Below are 17,263 nucleotides of genomic sequence, written 5' to 3'. Positions count from 1 at the left end.
GTTGTATTTTCCCAAGTCCCATCACCTTTGACCCCATTTTCAAAGATCCTGAACAGGAGAGAATATGACTTGAGGCTCTATGATAGATAGAACATTCCCACACCAGAGATCAATGAACCCCTGTTCTGAAAGCAGCCTTGTATGTGTACTGTCTTCCAAATAGGGTGAGGTATTTTCAAAGTGGGTCTTGTTCTACAAAGAAGAGCCATATGTTTGTGGATGTCTCCATTTTACAGGGGGTCCCCAACATGTTTTATTTCCATGGTAGTAAACCCAATTTCTGGATGAAATGCCAGTGATTAAAAAAAATACATAAATAAAAAACCCACTAACAGCCCATATACATAAATAATGGCCAAGAATTCTTTGTTCATTGAATGAATCTGAGTATAGTCCTAAGAACGTAGGGTGGGACCACGTCTCTTCTAAGTTCATCAGAACTTTCCATGTTTAAACCAGAACTCCTGCCAAAGATCTCACTCACCGGGAAATCAGGATGGATGTTCAGTTTAGCATAGATCTTAGTTTCTCCCATCATGTTCTACGGACCTTTTCCACATCCCTTTCCATTTCTTCTTTCTTTTCCTGAGAAATATTTAGTACCTTCATTCTTTTAAGAATCTAACCTGGAGGACAAGATGACGGGGAAGTAGGAGGAGGCACCGTTTCAACCTGTACCCTAAAGTGAGCTGATTACCTACCAAAGAACTCTGATCACCCATGAAATCAGCCTGAGATTAGAATTATACACTTCTGGATCTCTACAGGGGCAGAAGATGCCAGTGGGCAGGTAAAGCGGAGTGGGAACATCGGACTGATATCAGAAAATAAACAAAAGGGGGAGGGAGCCACCAGAGGCGATCGATTGGAAAGTAATACCCAATACGAGAGTGCCCTGCGTCTGGGGACCAGCATTAACTTGGAGCCTCCTTGAAAGCACTCAAAAAGAGCAAAGGATCTCGGCGGGAAATTGTGGGAATCGGGGTGGTAGGGACAGGGGCTTAAGTCCCCAGACCCAGGACAGCCGCCCCTGGTGCTGAGACAGAGACAGTGCTGCAAAGAAGTCAGGTCTTGGTCCCTGAGCTGCCAGAACACCTGAGAGCATCTGGCTAGCAGCTCCCATGAGAGGCAGGGAGCCTCGCCAACTGGCAGAACCATAGCCTTTTGCACTCTCCACCCATGCCATGCTACCAGAGTCTGAGTTGTCCCCACACATCCCCCCCACCCAGAGTGGTGCCTGCAGGCACCAGCCAGCAGAACCACAGCCTTTTGCACTCTCCTCACATGCCTTGCTACCAGAGTCTGAGTTGCACCCCACATATCCGCCCCCCCCCCCAGAAAGATGCCTGCAGGCGCCAGCCAGTGCTCTCTGGGACCCAGAGTCTGAGCACTCCCATCCTGGGCCAGTGGGAAAATCACAGTGTGCTATCTCTGCTTGTAATCACTCTGGCGGTCTGGAGCTGCCCAGACAGCTGAGGCTATCACGGATTAGGTATTTTTGGGCGTTCCTGTGACTCCAGAGACCGTGACTGGGAACGTGCTCTGCCAGCAGCCGAGGGGGAACGTATGTGCTCTTAAACACCCAGAGGGGAACAGACTGAGACGTCTCTCTGAGAGGGAGGTCTGGGTGCAGTTTGCTTTCCTCTAAACCTCCAAAAACCACCAAAAGCTGCCAAGGCAAGAGAAAACAAATGAACAAACAAACAAAAAACCTCCAGAGAACAAAAGCCTGAAAACCAGTTTCCTCAGAGCCCACCCCCTTGATGGGAGCAGGAGGACTTAACTCAGGGAACACTGCCTGAAAAACCACGCAGCAGGCCCCTCCCCTAGAAAGCCAACCAAAAAAAAAAAAAAAAAAAGACAAGAGAACAACCACCACTACTTCATAGATACAACTTTTATTTTTAATTCATTCCCACTATTCTGCTTCATTTTTTATAGATAACTTTTTAACCTATTTACCATCACAGTGAGATGTCCAGTACATCAAATTCCATAAAAACCCTTTAACCTGAACTTTTTGATACATATACCTGTGTTTTTCTTTTGCTTTTCTATTTTTTATTTTTTTAAATTTTAGTTTAGTTTAGTTTAGTTTATTCTTTTTTATTTTTATTTTTAATATTCATATAGAGTTAAACTTCAAGGTAATCCCCTTTCCCCAATCAATGCTACCCCTATAGGTAAACCAGTTTTTATCCCCCTTTATTGCAGGGAAATTGAGTCCTTCAACAAGGATATCAAGATACATCCAGAAAGAATCAAAATAACCTTCCCCACCCATACTGAGAATTTATAACGACTCTCCCATCTTTTTCTTCTGCCAGTGTTTCTGTGTATTTGTGTTTGTCCTGGTAGTATATAAATCTTATATTTGGGGTTCTTTTTGATGAGGTTCTTTTTTTTTTCTTTGTTTTTATATATTTATTTTTATCTCTTGTCTTCTACTTTTTTTAAAAATTTTATTTATTTATATGACAGACAGAGATCACAAGCAGGCAGAGAGGCAGGCAGAGAGAGAGAGGAGGAAGCAGGCTCCCTGCCGAGCAGAGAGCCTGATGCGGGACTCGATTCCAGGTCCCTGAGATCATGACCTGGGCCAAAGGCAGAGGCTTAACCAACTGAGTCACCTAGGTGCCCATCTCTTGTCATCTAATTTATCAGTCTTTTTGTTTGTTTGTTTTTGTTTGTATACTTCATAAAACTTACCTTGGGGCCCATTTGGCTGGGCCTTCACTTATATTTTATCTTTCTTTTTCTTCCTGTCTCTCTCACTCTCGTTCTCTCATTTTTTTTCTTTTTTCTATCTTTTGGGTGGGGACTCTAAATTGCTCAGAAGTGTTCCAGGGTGTGCCTTGCCCGCACCATGGTCGATACATTCAGCTACATCCATTCAGCCATCTATCACCAAAATGACTAGGAGAAGGAATGCCCAACAAAAGAAAAATACAGAGGATGGGCCTTCTGCAACAGAGCTAATGGCTATCAACATAGACAATATGTCAGAAAGGGAATTCAGGGTAACAATTATCCAGGCAATAGCTAGGTTGGAGAAAGCCATGGATGACAAAATGGAATTGATTAGGGCAGAAGTGATAGCCACCAGGGTTGATGATCACAATGTTCTCAATGAGTTCCAAAATAATCTAAATTCTCTAAAAGCTAGGGTAACTGAAGCAGAAGATAGAATGAGTGATCTGGAGTACAAACAGATAGAGAGAAAGGATCAGAAGGAAGCCTGGAACAAACAGCTTAGAAGCCACAAAAACAGAATTAGGGAAATAAATGACACCATGAAACGTTCCAATGTCAGAATTGTTGGAGTCCCTGAAGGAGAGGAGAAAGAAAGAACTAGAAGATATAGATGAACAAATTATCCATGAAAATTTTCCCAATCTCGCGAATGGAACCAGCGTTTGTGTACTAGAGGGAGAAAGATATTACCCCAAGACTATACAATCTAGAAAGACCTCAAGACACCTGATAGAATGATGAATCATACTTGTAGACAGGAAATCTTGAAAGCAGCTAGGACAAAGAAATCCCTCACGTAGAGGGGAAAGCCCATCAGAATAACGTCAGACCTGTCCACAGAAAACTGGCAAGCCAGAAAGGGCTGGCAAGATATATTCAGGGCACTAACTGAGAAGAACATGCAGGCAAGAATACTTTATCCATCAAAACTGACATTCAAAATGGATGGAGAGATAAAGAGCTTCCAAGTCCAGCAAGGTTTAAAAGAGTATACGACAACCAAGCTGACACTGCAGGAAATATTAAGGGGGGGGGGTTCTATAGAAAAGGAAAAATCCTAAGAATATCATTGAACAGAAATATATGGAGAAAGTCTACAGAAACAAAGACACAGGTAACATAATGTCAATAAAAACGTATCTCTCAATAATCACTCTCAATTTGAAAGGCCTAAATGCGCCCATAAAACGACACAGGGTTGCAGATTGCATAAAATGACAGGACCCATCCATATATTGTCTGCAAGAGACCCATTTTGAACCTAAAGATACAATCAGACTGAAACTGAAGGGATGGAGAAACATCTTTCATACCAATGGGCCTTAAAAGAAGGCTGTGGTAGCAAATCGCATATCAGATAAATTAGATTTTAACCTAAAGACTGTAGCCAGAGATACAGAAGGACACTACATCATTCTTAAAGGGACTATTCACCAAGAAGATCTAATTGTAAATATTTATGCCCCCAATATGGGAGGAGCCAATTACATAAGAAAACTATTAACCAAGATAAAGAGTCATATTGATATGAATACATTAATAGTAGGAGATCATAACATGCCAGTCTCAGTAATAGACAGATCATCAAAGCAGAAAATCAATAAAGAAACAAGAGCATTGAATGACACATTGGACCAGATGGACCTCATAGATATATACAGAACATTCCACCCTAAAACAACAGAATACTCATTCTTCTCAAGTGCACATGGAACCTTCTCCAGAATAGACCACATACTGGGTCACAAATCAGGGCTCAACCGATACCAAAAGACTGAGATGATTCCCTGCATATTCTCAGATCACAATGTTTTGAAACTGGAGCTCAATCACAAGGAAAAGTTTGGCAGGAACTCAAACACCTGGAAGTTAAAAACCACCTTGCTTAAGAATGCTTGGATCGGGCGCCTGGGTGGCTCAGTGGGTTAAGCTGCTGCCTTCGGCTCAGGTCATGATCTCAGAGTCCTGGGATCGAGTCCCGCATCGGGCTCTCTGCTCAGCGGGGAGCCTGCTTCCCTCTCTCTCTCTCTGCCTCTGCCTGCCTCTGTCTACTGGGATCTCTCTCTGTCAAATAAATAATAAATAAAATCTTTAAAAAAAAAAAAAAAAAAAAAAAAAAAAAGAATGCTTGGATCAACCAGGAGATCAAAGAAGAACTTAAACAATTCATGGAAACTAATGAGAATGAAAATACTTTGGTCCAAAAACTATGGGATACAGCAAAAGCAGTCCTATGGGGGAATACCTAGCCATCCCATCCTCCCTCAAAAAAATGGAAGAATTCAGAATACACCAGCTGTCTCTACACCTTAACAAACTGGAGAATCAACAACAAGTCAAACCAACTCCACACACAAGAAGGGAAATAATAAAGATTAGAGCAGAGGTTAATGAGGTAGAAACTAGAGTTACAGTAGAACATATCAATAAAACTAGAAGCTGGTTTTTTGAAAGAATTAATAAGATCAATAAATCATTGGCCACACTAAGCCAAAAGAAAAGAGAGAAGGCCCAAATTAATAAACTTACGAAAGAAAAGGGAGAGATCACAACTAACACCAAGGAAATGGAAACAATCATAAGTTATTGTCAACAGGTATATGCCAATAAGTTACGCAACCTAGATGAAATGAATGCATTCCTGAAAAACCATAAACTTCTGAAATTGAGCCAGGAAGAAATTGACAACCTGAATAGACCAATATCTAGTAACGAGATTGAATCAGCGATCAAAAAAACTCCCCCCCAAAAAAACAAATAAAAAATAAAAAAATTTAAAACAAAACAACAACAACAACAAAAAAAAAACTCCCAAAAAACAAGAGCCCAGGACCTGATGGATTCCCTGGTGAATTCTACCAAACTTTCAAAGAAGAAGTAACACCTATTCTCCTGAAGCTGTTTTAAAAAAATTGAAGCAGAAGGAAAACTTCCAGACTCTTTTTATGAAGCCAGCATTGCCCTGATCCCCAAACCAGGCAAAGAACCCACGAAAAAGGAGAACTTCAGACCAATATCCCTGATGAATATAGATGCTAAGATTCTCAACAAGATCCCAGCAAATAGGATCCAACAGCTCATTAAAAAGATTATCCACCATGACCAGGTGGGATTCATCCCTGGGTTACAAGGATGGTTCAACATTCGCAAATCAATCAATGTGATAGAACAAATCAATAAGAGAAGAGAGAAGAACCACATGGTCCTCTCAATTGATGCAGAAAAAGCATTTGACAAAATCCAGCATCCATTCCTGATTAAAACACTTCAAAGTATAGGGATAGAGGAAACATTCCTGAACTTCATCAAATTTATCTATGAAAGACCCACAGCAAATATCATCCTCAATGGGAAAAAGCTCTCAGCCTTTCCATTGAGATCAGGAACACGACAAGGATGCCCACTCTCACCACTCTTGTTCATCATAGTATTAGAAGTCCTAGCAACAGCAATCAGACAACAAAGAGAAATAAAAAGTATCCGAATTGGCAATGAAGAAGTCAAACTCTCTCTCTTCGCAAATGACATGATAGTTTACGTAGAAAACCCAGAAGACACCACCCCCAAACTACTAGAACTCATACAGCAATTCAGTAATGTGGCAGGATACAAAGTCAATGTATAGATATCAGTTGGTTTCTTATACACTAACAATGAAAACACAGAAAGGGAAATTAGAGAATCAATTCCATTTACTATAGCACCAAGAACCATAAGATACCTAGGAATAAACCTAACCAAAGAGATAAAGGATCTGTACTCGAGGAACTACAGAACACTCATGAAATAAATTGAAGAAGACACAAAAAAATGGAAGACCATTCCATGCTCTTGGATCAGAAGAATAAACATTGTTAAAATGTCTATACTGGTGGGAGACAAAATGGCAGGGAAGTAGGAAGAGGCACCGTTTCAACCTGTACCCTAAAGTGAGCTGATTACCTACCAAAGAACTTCGGTCACCCATGAAATCAGCCTGAGATCAGAATTATACATGTCTGGATCTCTACAGGGGCAGAAGACACCAGTGGGCAGGTAAAGTGGAGTGGGAATGTCAGACTGATATCGGAAGATAAACAAAAGGGGTTAGGAGCCACCAGACGCGACCGATTGGAAAGTAATACCCAATATGAGAGTGCCCTGTGTCTGGGGACCAGCATTAACTTGGAGCCTCCTTGAAAGCACTCAAAAAGAGCAAAGGATCTCGGGGGGAAATTATGGGAATCGGGGCGGTAGGGACAGGGGCTTAAGTCCCTGGACCCAGGACAGCCACCCCTGGCGCTGAACTAGAGAGAGTGCGGCAGAGAAACCAGGTCTTGGTCCCTGAGCCACCAGTGTACCCGAGAACGCGTGGGGTCTGGCTCCTGTGAGGGCCAGGGAGCCTCGCCAGACAGCAAAACGCTGCACCATGCTATCAGAGCCTGAGACGCATGTGACCCACACCCTCTTCTGAGAGAGGTGTGCTCAGGCACCAGCCTGGTGCTCTTAGACCCACGCCATACTATCAGAGCCTGAGACGCGTGTGCCCCACAACTTCCCATGGGAGAGGTGCGAGCAGGCGCTGGCCCGGTGCTCTCAGACCTGGAAAGACCAGGCACTCCCAGCCCGGGCCAGCGGGAAAATCTCAGTGTGCTTTCGCTGCTTGGAACCTCTCTGGCAGTCTGGAGCTACCCAGACAGCTGCAGCTGCCGTAGCTTTGGGTACAAGCAGGAAATATTGAGTCCCCAGGGACCGGGACTCAGAACCTTCTCTGCCAGCAGCCGAGGGGGAACTTATGTGCTCTGCAGCACCCACAGGGGAGCAGACTGAGGCTTCTCTCTCAGAGGGAGGTCGGGGTGCAGTTTGCTTTCCTCTAAACCTCCAAAAACCATCAAAAGCTGTTAACGCGAAAACAAATGAACAAACATAAAAACCTCCAGAGAACAAAAGCCTGAAAAACTTGTTTCCTCAGAGCCCACTCCCTTGTGGAGGGCGGGAGGACTTAACTCAGGGAACATTATTGACTGAAAACCCACGTGGCAGTCCCCTCCCCCAGAAAACCAACCAGGAAAGGAAAAAAAAAAAAAAAGACAAGAGAACAATCACCACTACTTCATAGATACAACTTTTATTTTTAACTTGTTCCCACTATTCTGGTTCATTTTTTTATATAGATAATTTTTTAACCTATTTACCATTTCAGTGAGATGTCCAATACATCAAACTCCAAAATGACCTTTAAACCTGAACTTTTTGATACATATACCCATGTTTTTCTTTTGCTTTTCTATTTTTTTTTACTTTTTTTTTTAAATTTTAGTCTAGTTTAGTCTAGTTTATTCTTTTTCTATTATTATTTTCTAACATTCATACAGAGTTAAACTTCAAGGTAACCCCCTTTCTCCAATCAACGCTACCGCTATAGGTAAACCAATTTTTAATCCCCCTTTATCTTAGGAAAGTTGGGTCCTTTAACAAAGATATCAAGATACATCCAGGAAGAATCAAAATAACCTTCCTCGCACACACTGAGAATTTATAACCACTCTCCCATCTATATCTCCCGCCAGTGTTCCTGTGTATTTGTGTTTGTCCTGATAGTATATAAATCTTATATTTGGGGTTCTTTTGGTGAGGTTCTTTTATATATATATATATTTTTTTTTCTTGTCATATACTTTTATCAGTCTTTTTGTTTGTCTGTTTTTGTTTGTATACTTCATAAATCGTACCTTGGGACCCATTTGGGCTGAGCCGTCTCTTTTATCTTCTGTTTTTTTCCTGTCTCTCTCTCTCTCTCTCTCTCTCTCTTTCTCTTTTTTCTTTTTCTTTTCTTTTTTCTCTAGTTTGGGTGGGGGATCCTGATTGCTCAGAAGCATCCCAGGGTGTACCTTGACTGCACCATGGTCGATATATCCAGCTACATCCGTTCAGCCATCTCTCACCAAAATGACTAGGAGGAGGAATGCCAAACAGAAGAAAAATACAGAGGATGGGCTTTCTGCAACAGAGCTAATGGCTATCGACATAGACAATATGTTGGAAACGGAATTCAGGATAACAGTTATCCAGGAAATAGCTAGGTTAAGGAAAGCCATGGATGACCAAATGGAATTGATTAGGGCAGAAGGGAAAGCCACCAGGGATGATGTTCACAATGTTAAGGCAGAACTGAAAGCCACCAGGGATGATGTTCACAATACTCTCAATGAGTTCCAATCTAATCTAAATTCTCTAATAGCTAGGGTAACTGAGACAGAAGATAGAATTAGTGATCTGAAGGACAAACAGATAGAGAGAAAGGATCAGGAGGAAGCCTGGAACAAACAGTTTAGAAGCCACGAAAACAGAATGAGAGAAATAAATGATGCCATGAAATGTTCCAAAGTCAGAATTATTGGAATCCCTGAAGGGGAGGAAAAAGAAAGAAGTCTAGAAGATATAGTGGATCAAGGTCTTCATGAAAATTTTCCCAATCTCACGAATGGAACCAGCGTTCATGTACTAGAGGCAGAACGGTTTCCCCCCAAGATTATAGATTCTCAAAAGTCCTCAGGACACTAAATAGTAAGACTGAAGAATTATAATTGTAGGCAGACCCTCTTGAAAGGAGCTAGGACAAAGAAGCTCGTTACATACAGAGGAAAGCCCATCAGAATAACATCAGACCTGTCCACAGAGACCTGGTAAGCCAGGAAAGGCTGGCAAGATATATTCAGGGCACTAAATGAGAAGAACATACAGCCAAGAATACTTTATCCAGCAAGACTGACATTCAAAATGGATGGAGAGATAAAGAGTTTCCAAGACCAGCAAGGCTTTAAAGAATATGCAACCACCAAGCCAACACTGCAGGAAATATTAAAGGGGGTTCTGAAAAGAGAAAAAATCCTAAAAATATCATTGAACAGAAATATAGAGACAATCAACAGAAAGAAAGACATCAAAGGTAACACGATGTCAATAAAAACGTATCTATCAATAATCACTCTCAATGTGAATGGCCTAAATGCGCCCATAAAATGACACAGGGTTGCAGATTGGATAAACGACAGGACCCATCCATATGTTGTCTACAAGAGACCCATTTTGAACCTAAAGATACACCCAGACTGATAGTGAAGGGATGGAGAAGCATCTTTCATGCCACTGGGGCTCAAAAGAAGGCCAGGGTAGCGATTCTTTTATCAGATAAATTAGATTTTAAACTAAAGACTGTAGTCAGAGATATAGAAGGACACAATTCTTAAAGGGACTATCCACCAAGATGATCTAACAATTGTAAATATCTATGCCCCCAATATGGGAACAGCCAATTACATAAGAAAACTATTAATCAAAAAAAAGAAAACTATTAATCAAGATAAAGATAAAGAGTCATATTCATATGAATACATTAATAGTAGGAGATCTTAACACGCCTCTCTCAGTAATAGACAGATCATCCAAGCAGAAAATCAATAAAGAAACAAGAGCATTGAATGACACATTGGACCAGATGGACCTCATAGATATATACAGAACATTCCTCCCTAAAACAACGGAATACTCCTTTTTCTCAAGTGCACATGGAAACTTCTCCACAATAGACACATACTGAGTCACAAATCAGGACTCAACTGATGCCAAAATACTGAGATTATTCCCTGCATATTCTCAGATCACAATGCCTTGAAACTGGAGCTCAATCACAAGGAAAAGTTTAGAAGGAACTCAAACACCTGGAAGCTAAAGACCACCTTGCTTAAAAATACTTGGATCAACCAGGAGATCAAAGAAGATCTTAAACAATTCATAGAAATCAATGAAAATGAAGACACTTTGTTCCAAAACCTATGGGATAAAGCAAAGGCGGTCCTAAGGGGGAAATACATAGCCATCCAAGCCTCCCTCAAAAAAATTGAAAAATCCAGAATATACCAGCTGTCTACACCTTAAAGAACTGGAGAATCAACAACAAGTCAAACCAACTCCACACGTAAGGAGGGAAATAATCAAGATTAGAGCAGAGATCAATGAGGTAGAAACCAGAGATACAGTAGAATGTATCAACGAAACTAGAAGCTGGTTTTTTGAAAGAATCAATAAGATAGATAAAATATTGGCCACACTAATCCAAAAGAAAAGAGAGAAGGCCCAAATTAATAAAATTATGAATGAAAAGGGAGAGATCACAACTAACACCAAGGAAGAAGAAACAATCATCAGAAGTTATTATCAACAGTTATATGCCAATAAGCTAAGCAACCAAGAAAAATGGATGCATTCCTGGAAAACTATAAACTCCCAAAATTGAACCAGGAAGAAATTGACAACCTGAATAGACCAATATCTAGTAACGAGATTAAAGCAGCGATCAAAAACCTCCCAAAAAACAAGAGCCCAGGACCTGACAGATTCCCTGGAGAATTCTACCAATCTTTCAAAGAAATAACACCTATTCTCCTGAAGCTGTTTCAAAAAATTGAAGCAGAAGGAAAACTTCCAGATTCTTTTTATGAAGCCAGCATTACCCTGATCCCCAAACCAGGCAAAGACCCTACCAAAAAGGAGAATTTCAGACCAATATAACTGATGAATATGGATGCTAAGATTCTCAACACAATCCTCGCAAACAGGATCCAACAGAACATTAAAAAGATTATCCACCATGACCAGGTGGGATTCATCCCTGGGTTACAAGGATGGTTCAACATTCGCAAATCAATCAATGTGATAGAACAAATCAATAAGAGAAGAGAGAAGAACCACATGGTCCTCTCAATTGATGCAGAAAAAGCATTTGACAAAATCCAGCATCCATTCCTGATTAAAACGCTTCAAAGTATAGGGATAAAGGGAACATTCCTGAACTTCATCAAATTTATCTATGAAAGACCCACAGCAAATATCATCCTCAATGGGAAAAAGCTTGCAGCCTTCCCATTGAGATCAGGAACATGACAAGGATGCCCACTCTCACCACTCTTGTTCAACATAGTATTAGAAGTCCTAGCAACAGCAATCAGACAACAAAGAGGAATAAAAGGTATCTAAATTGGCAAGGAAGAAGTCAAACTCTCTCTCTTCGCAGATGACATGATACTTCATATGGAAAACCCAAAAGACTCCACCCCCAAACTACTAGAACTCATACAGCAATTCAGTAATGTGGCAGGATACAAAGTCAATGTACAGAAATCAGTGGCTTTCTTATACACTAAGAATTGCTAAAGAAATGTTGAAAAAAAAAAACAAAACTGGCGGCATCACGTTACGTGATTTCAAGCTTTACTACAAAGCTGTGATCACCAAGACAGCATGGTACTGGCATAAAAACGGACACATAGACCAGTGGAACAGAGTAGAGAGCCCAGATATGGACCCTCAACTCTACAGTCAAGTAATCTTCGAGAAAACAGGAAAAAATACCCAGTGGGAAAAAGACAGTCTCTTCAATAAATGGTGCTGGGACAACTGGACAGCTCTATGTAGAAGAATGAAACTCGACCATTCTCTTACATCATACACAAAGATAAACTCGAAATGGATCAAAGACCTCAACGTGAGACAGGAATCCATCAGAATCCTCGAGGAGAACATAGGCAGTAACCTCTTCGATATCAGCCACAGCAACTTCTTTCAAGATATGTTTCCAAAGGCAAAGGAAACAAAAGCGAAAATGAACTTTTGGGACTTCATCAAGATCAAAAGCTTCTGCACAGCAAAGGAAACAGTTAAGAAAATAAAGAGGCAACCCATGGAATGGGAGAAGATATTTGCAAATGACAGTACAGACAAAAGGTTGATATCCAGGATCTATAAAGAACTCCTCAAACTCAACACACACAAAACAGACAATCATATTAAAAAATGGGCAGAAGATATGAACAGACACTTCTCCAATGAAGACATACAAATGGCTATCAGACACATGAAAAAATGTTCATCATCACTAGCCATCAGGGAGATTCAAATGAAAACCAAATTGAGATACCACCTGACACCAGTTAGAATGGCCAAAATTAGCAAGACAGGAAACAACGTGTGTTGAAGAGGATGTGGAGAAAGGGGAACCCTCTTACACTGTTGGTGGGAATGCAAGTTGGTGCAGCCACTTTGGAGAACAGTGTGGCAATTCCTTAGGAAATTAAAAATAGAGCTTCCCTATGACCCTGAAATTGCACTACTGGGTATTTACCCCAAGGATACAGATGTAGTGAAAAGAAGGGCCATCTGTACCCCAATGTTCATAGCAGCAATGGCCATGGTCGCCAAACTGTGGAAAGAACCAAGATGCTCTTCAATGGACGAATGGAAAAGGAAGATGTGGTCCATATACACTATGGAGTATTATGCCTCCATCAGAAAGGACGAATACCCAACTTTTGTAGCAACATGGGCGGGACTGGAAGAGATTATGCTGAGTGAAATAAGTCAAGCAGAGAGAGTCAATTATCATATGGTTTCACTTATTTGTGGAGCATAACAAATAACATGGAAGACAAGGGGAGTTGGAGAGGAGAAGGGAGTTGAGGGAAATTGGAGGGGGAGTCGAACCATGAGAGACTATGGACTCTGAAAAACAACCTGAGGGTTTTGAAGGGGCAGGGTGTGGGAGGTTGGGGGAGCCTGGTGGTGCGTATCATGGAGGGCCCGTATTGCATGGCACACTGGGTGTGGTGTATAAACAATGAATTCTGTTACACTAAAAAGAAATTTTAAAAAAATAGCTGGTGGTGGGTAGTAAGGAGGGCACCTATTTTATGGAGCACTGGGTATAATGCATAAACAATGAATCTTGGAACAGTGAAAAAATAAAATAAAGCTAAAAAATTTAAATACAAAACAAAAAAAAAAATAATCTAGCCTGGAAGCGTGACACAACCTTCACTCCTACTCTTGTTTCAAAGTATACTGCCATGTGGCCTGTGGTTATAGGGACACAGATTAAGATTTTGAATCCCAGTTTCCTGTTCCTGTAAGGATGATCAGAGCTCCACCTGCCTGGAGAATATGTATCCTCATAGGTCAATCCTGTGCAATGTGAAGGAGCTATCACCTTGTAATTTTCTAAAACCTCTGTTATGAGACTTTCTTCCAGACTCTATTAGCTTCAGCATGATTCCATATAAATAATCCACTAACAGGTAGTAAGGCAGGTGTCATCATTGCCTCAATGAGTATGTCTTCTTTTAAGATGAGACAACTTCCTTTAGAGAAAGTGGTTACTATATGTGTAGTAGGAAACATTACCAAGAAATATAGAAACTAGATGTTGAATAGAAAGGATTGCTTCAATGACATTTCATTAAGGAATGAGGCTATATATATTTTGATCAAAATTCCACCAGCGTTTTTCAAAGTGCTGGAACAAGCAATCCTAAAATTTGTATAGAACCAGAAAGGATGCCAAATTGCTAAGGAAATGTTGAAAAAGAAGAAACAAATATGGGGGCACCAACTGGCCTGATTTCAAGATTTACTACAAAGCTGTGATCAACAAGACAGCATGGTACTGGCACAAAAACAGACACATAGACCAGTGGAACAAAGTAGAGAGCCCAGATATGGACCCTCAACTCTATGGTCAAATAATCTTCAACAAAGCAGGAACAAATATACAGTGGTAAAAAAACAGTCTCTTCAATAAATAGTGCTGGAAAAATTGGACAGCTATATGTAGAAGAATGAAAATCGAGTATTCACATACACCATACACAAAGATAAACTCAAAATGGATAAAATACCTCAATGTGAGGCAGAGATCTATCAAAATCCTAGAGGAGAACATAGGCAGTAGCCTCTTTGGCACTGACCACAGCAACTGCTTTCAAGACATGTCCCCAAAGACAAAGGAAACAAAAGTGAAAATGAACTTTTGGAACTTCATCAAGATAAAAAGCTTCTGCACAGCAAAGAAAATAGTCAAGAAAACAAAGAGGCAACCCACGGAATGGGAGAAGAGATTCACAAATGAGATAATAGAGACAAAGGGCTGATATCCAAGATCTATAAAGAACTCCTCAACTCAAACTCAACACCCCCCCCAAAAAAAGATAATTACGTCAAAAAATGGGCAGGAGACATGAACAGACAATTGTCCAAAGAAGACATACAAGTGGGTTACAGACACATGAAAAAAATCTTCATCATCATTAGCCATCAGGGATATTCCAATCAAAACCACTTTGAGATAGCACCTTACACCTGTTAGAATGGCCAAAATTAAAAAGAGAGTAAAGAATAACTGTAGGAGAGGATGTGGAGGAAGGGGAACCCTCTGTTTAGAAAACAGTGTGAAGATTCCTCAAGAAATTAAAAATAGAGCTACCCTATCACCCTGCAATTGCACTACTGGGTATTTACTCCAAAGATACAGATGTAGTGAAAAGAAGGGTCATCTGTACCTCAATGTTCATAGCAGCAATGGCCGCAGTCATCAAACTGTGTAAAGAGCCAAGATGCTGTTCAACAGACAAATGGATAAAGAAGATATGGTCCATATATAAAATGGAATATTATGCCTCCATCAGAAATGATGAATACCCAACTTTTGTATCAACATGGATGGGTCTAAAGGAGATTATGCTGAGTGAAATAAGTCAAGCAGAGAAAATCAATTATCTAAGGTTTCACTTATTTGTGAAGCATAAGGAATAACATGGAGGATATTAGGAGAAAGAAACGAAAAGTGAATTGGGTAAATCAGAGGGGGAGACAAACCATGAGAGCCTGTGGACTCTGAGAAACAAACTGAGGGTTTTGGAAGGGAAGGACCTGGGGGATGGGTGAGCTTGTGGTGGTAGTAAGAAGGGCATGTATTGCATGGAGCACTGGATGTGGTGTATAAACAATGGATCTTGGAACACTGAAAAAATAAAATTAAAAAAAAAGAAAAATGGAAAATTGTTGCTTTTGATAGAGATGCTATGAAATATTTCAGATGTTCCTACAGTCGAAATATCCACGTGTTTTTCTGGTCAATGCAATTAAGGAATCAATACATCACAGCAAGTACATTCATATGTCTGTAGCATTTTTGAGGCAAGTGCCATTCATTTTCCATTGCATCTGTACTGGAGATTTTATCTTTCTATTTTTTTCTCATGTTCTGTAATTATAGAACCACCTTATTTCATTCAACCTGAGTGATAAGGATCTAGGGATTGGTTCTCGTGTATTTTTTGTTTATTAACATATGTTGTATTGTTTGTTCCAGGGGTATAGTTCTGTGAATTTCTGTGAATCGTCCATCTTACACAATTCCCAGCACTCACCATAGCACATATCCTCCCCAGTGTCCATAACCCAGCCACTCTATCTCTCCTCCCACCCCCAGCAACCCTGAGTTTGTTTCCTGAGATTAAGAGTCTCTTATGGTTTGTCTCCCTCCCTGGTCCCATCTTGTTTAATTATTCCCTCCTTTCCCCCCACTACCACCTATCCTGCCTCTCAAACTCCTCCTACCAGAGAGATCATATGATAATTGTCTTTCTCTGATTGACTTATTTTGCTTAGCATAATACCATCTACTTCCATCCACTTTCTTTGATTAACTTATTTAGCTTAGCATAATACCATCTACTTCCATCCATCCAGATGGCAAGATTTGGGGATTTTGTTTGTTTGTTTGTTTATTTGTTTGTTGTTTTTTGATGGCTGAATAGGATTCCATTGTATATATATACCACATCTTCTTTATCCTTTTATCTGTTGATGGACATCTAGGTTCTTTCCATAGTTTGGCTATTGTGGACATTGCTCCTATAAATGTTCAGGTGCTTGTTCCCCCCTGGATTACTACATTTGTATCTTTAGGGTCATTTCCCAGTAGTGTGATTGCTGGGTCATAGGGTAGCTCTATTTTAAACTTTTTGACGAACCTCCATACTGTTTTCCAGAGTGGCTGTTCCAGCTTGTGTTTCCACTAACAACCCCTTTCTCCACATCCTTGCCAACAACTTTCATTTCCTGAGTGGTTAATTTTACCATTATGACTGTTGTGAGGTGGTATCTCACTGTGGTTTTGATTTCTATTTCCCTGATGCTGAGTCATAATGAGCACTTTTTCATGTGTCTGTTGGCCATTTTGATATCTTCTTTGCAGAAATGTCTGTTCATGCCTTCTGCCCATTTCTTGACTGGATTATTTGTTCTTTGGGTGTTGAGATTGATAAGCTTTTTAAATAGAATTTTAGATACTAGCCCCTTATCTAATATATGTAATTTGCAAATATCTTTTCCTATTCTGTCAGCTGTCTCTTGGTTTTGTTGACTGTTTTGCTATGCAAAAGCTTTTTGTCTTGATGAAGTCCCAATAGTTCATTTTAACCCTTGCTTCCCTTGACTTCGGCGATGTTTCTAGGAAGAAGTTCCTGCAGCTGAGGTCAAAAAGGTTGTTGCCTGTGTTCTCCTCAAGGATATTAACACATTCCTATCTCACATTAAGGTCTTTAATCCATTTGAGTGTATTTTTGTGTGTGGTGTACAGAATTGGTCAGTTTCATTCATCTGCATATGGCTTTCCAATTTTCCCTACACCATTTGT

The sequence above is a fragment of the Martes martes genome (assembly GCF_963455335.1).
Source record: "Martes martes genome assembly, contig: scaffold_400, whole genome shotgun sequence".
NCBI classification, from domain to species: Eukaryota; Metazoa; Chordata; class Mammalia; order Carnivora; family Mustelidae; genus Martes; species Martes martes.
This window is presented reverse-complemented; position numbering follows the sequence as displayed.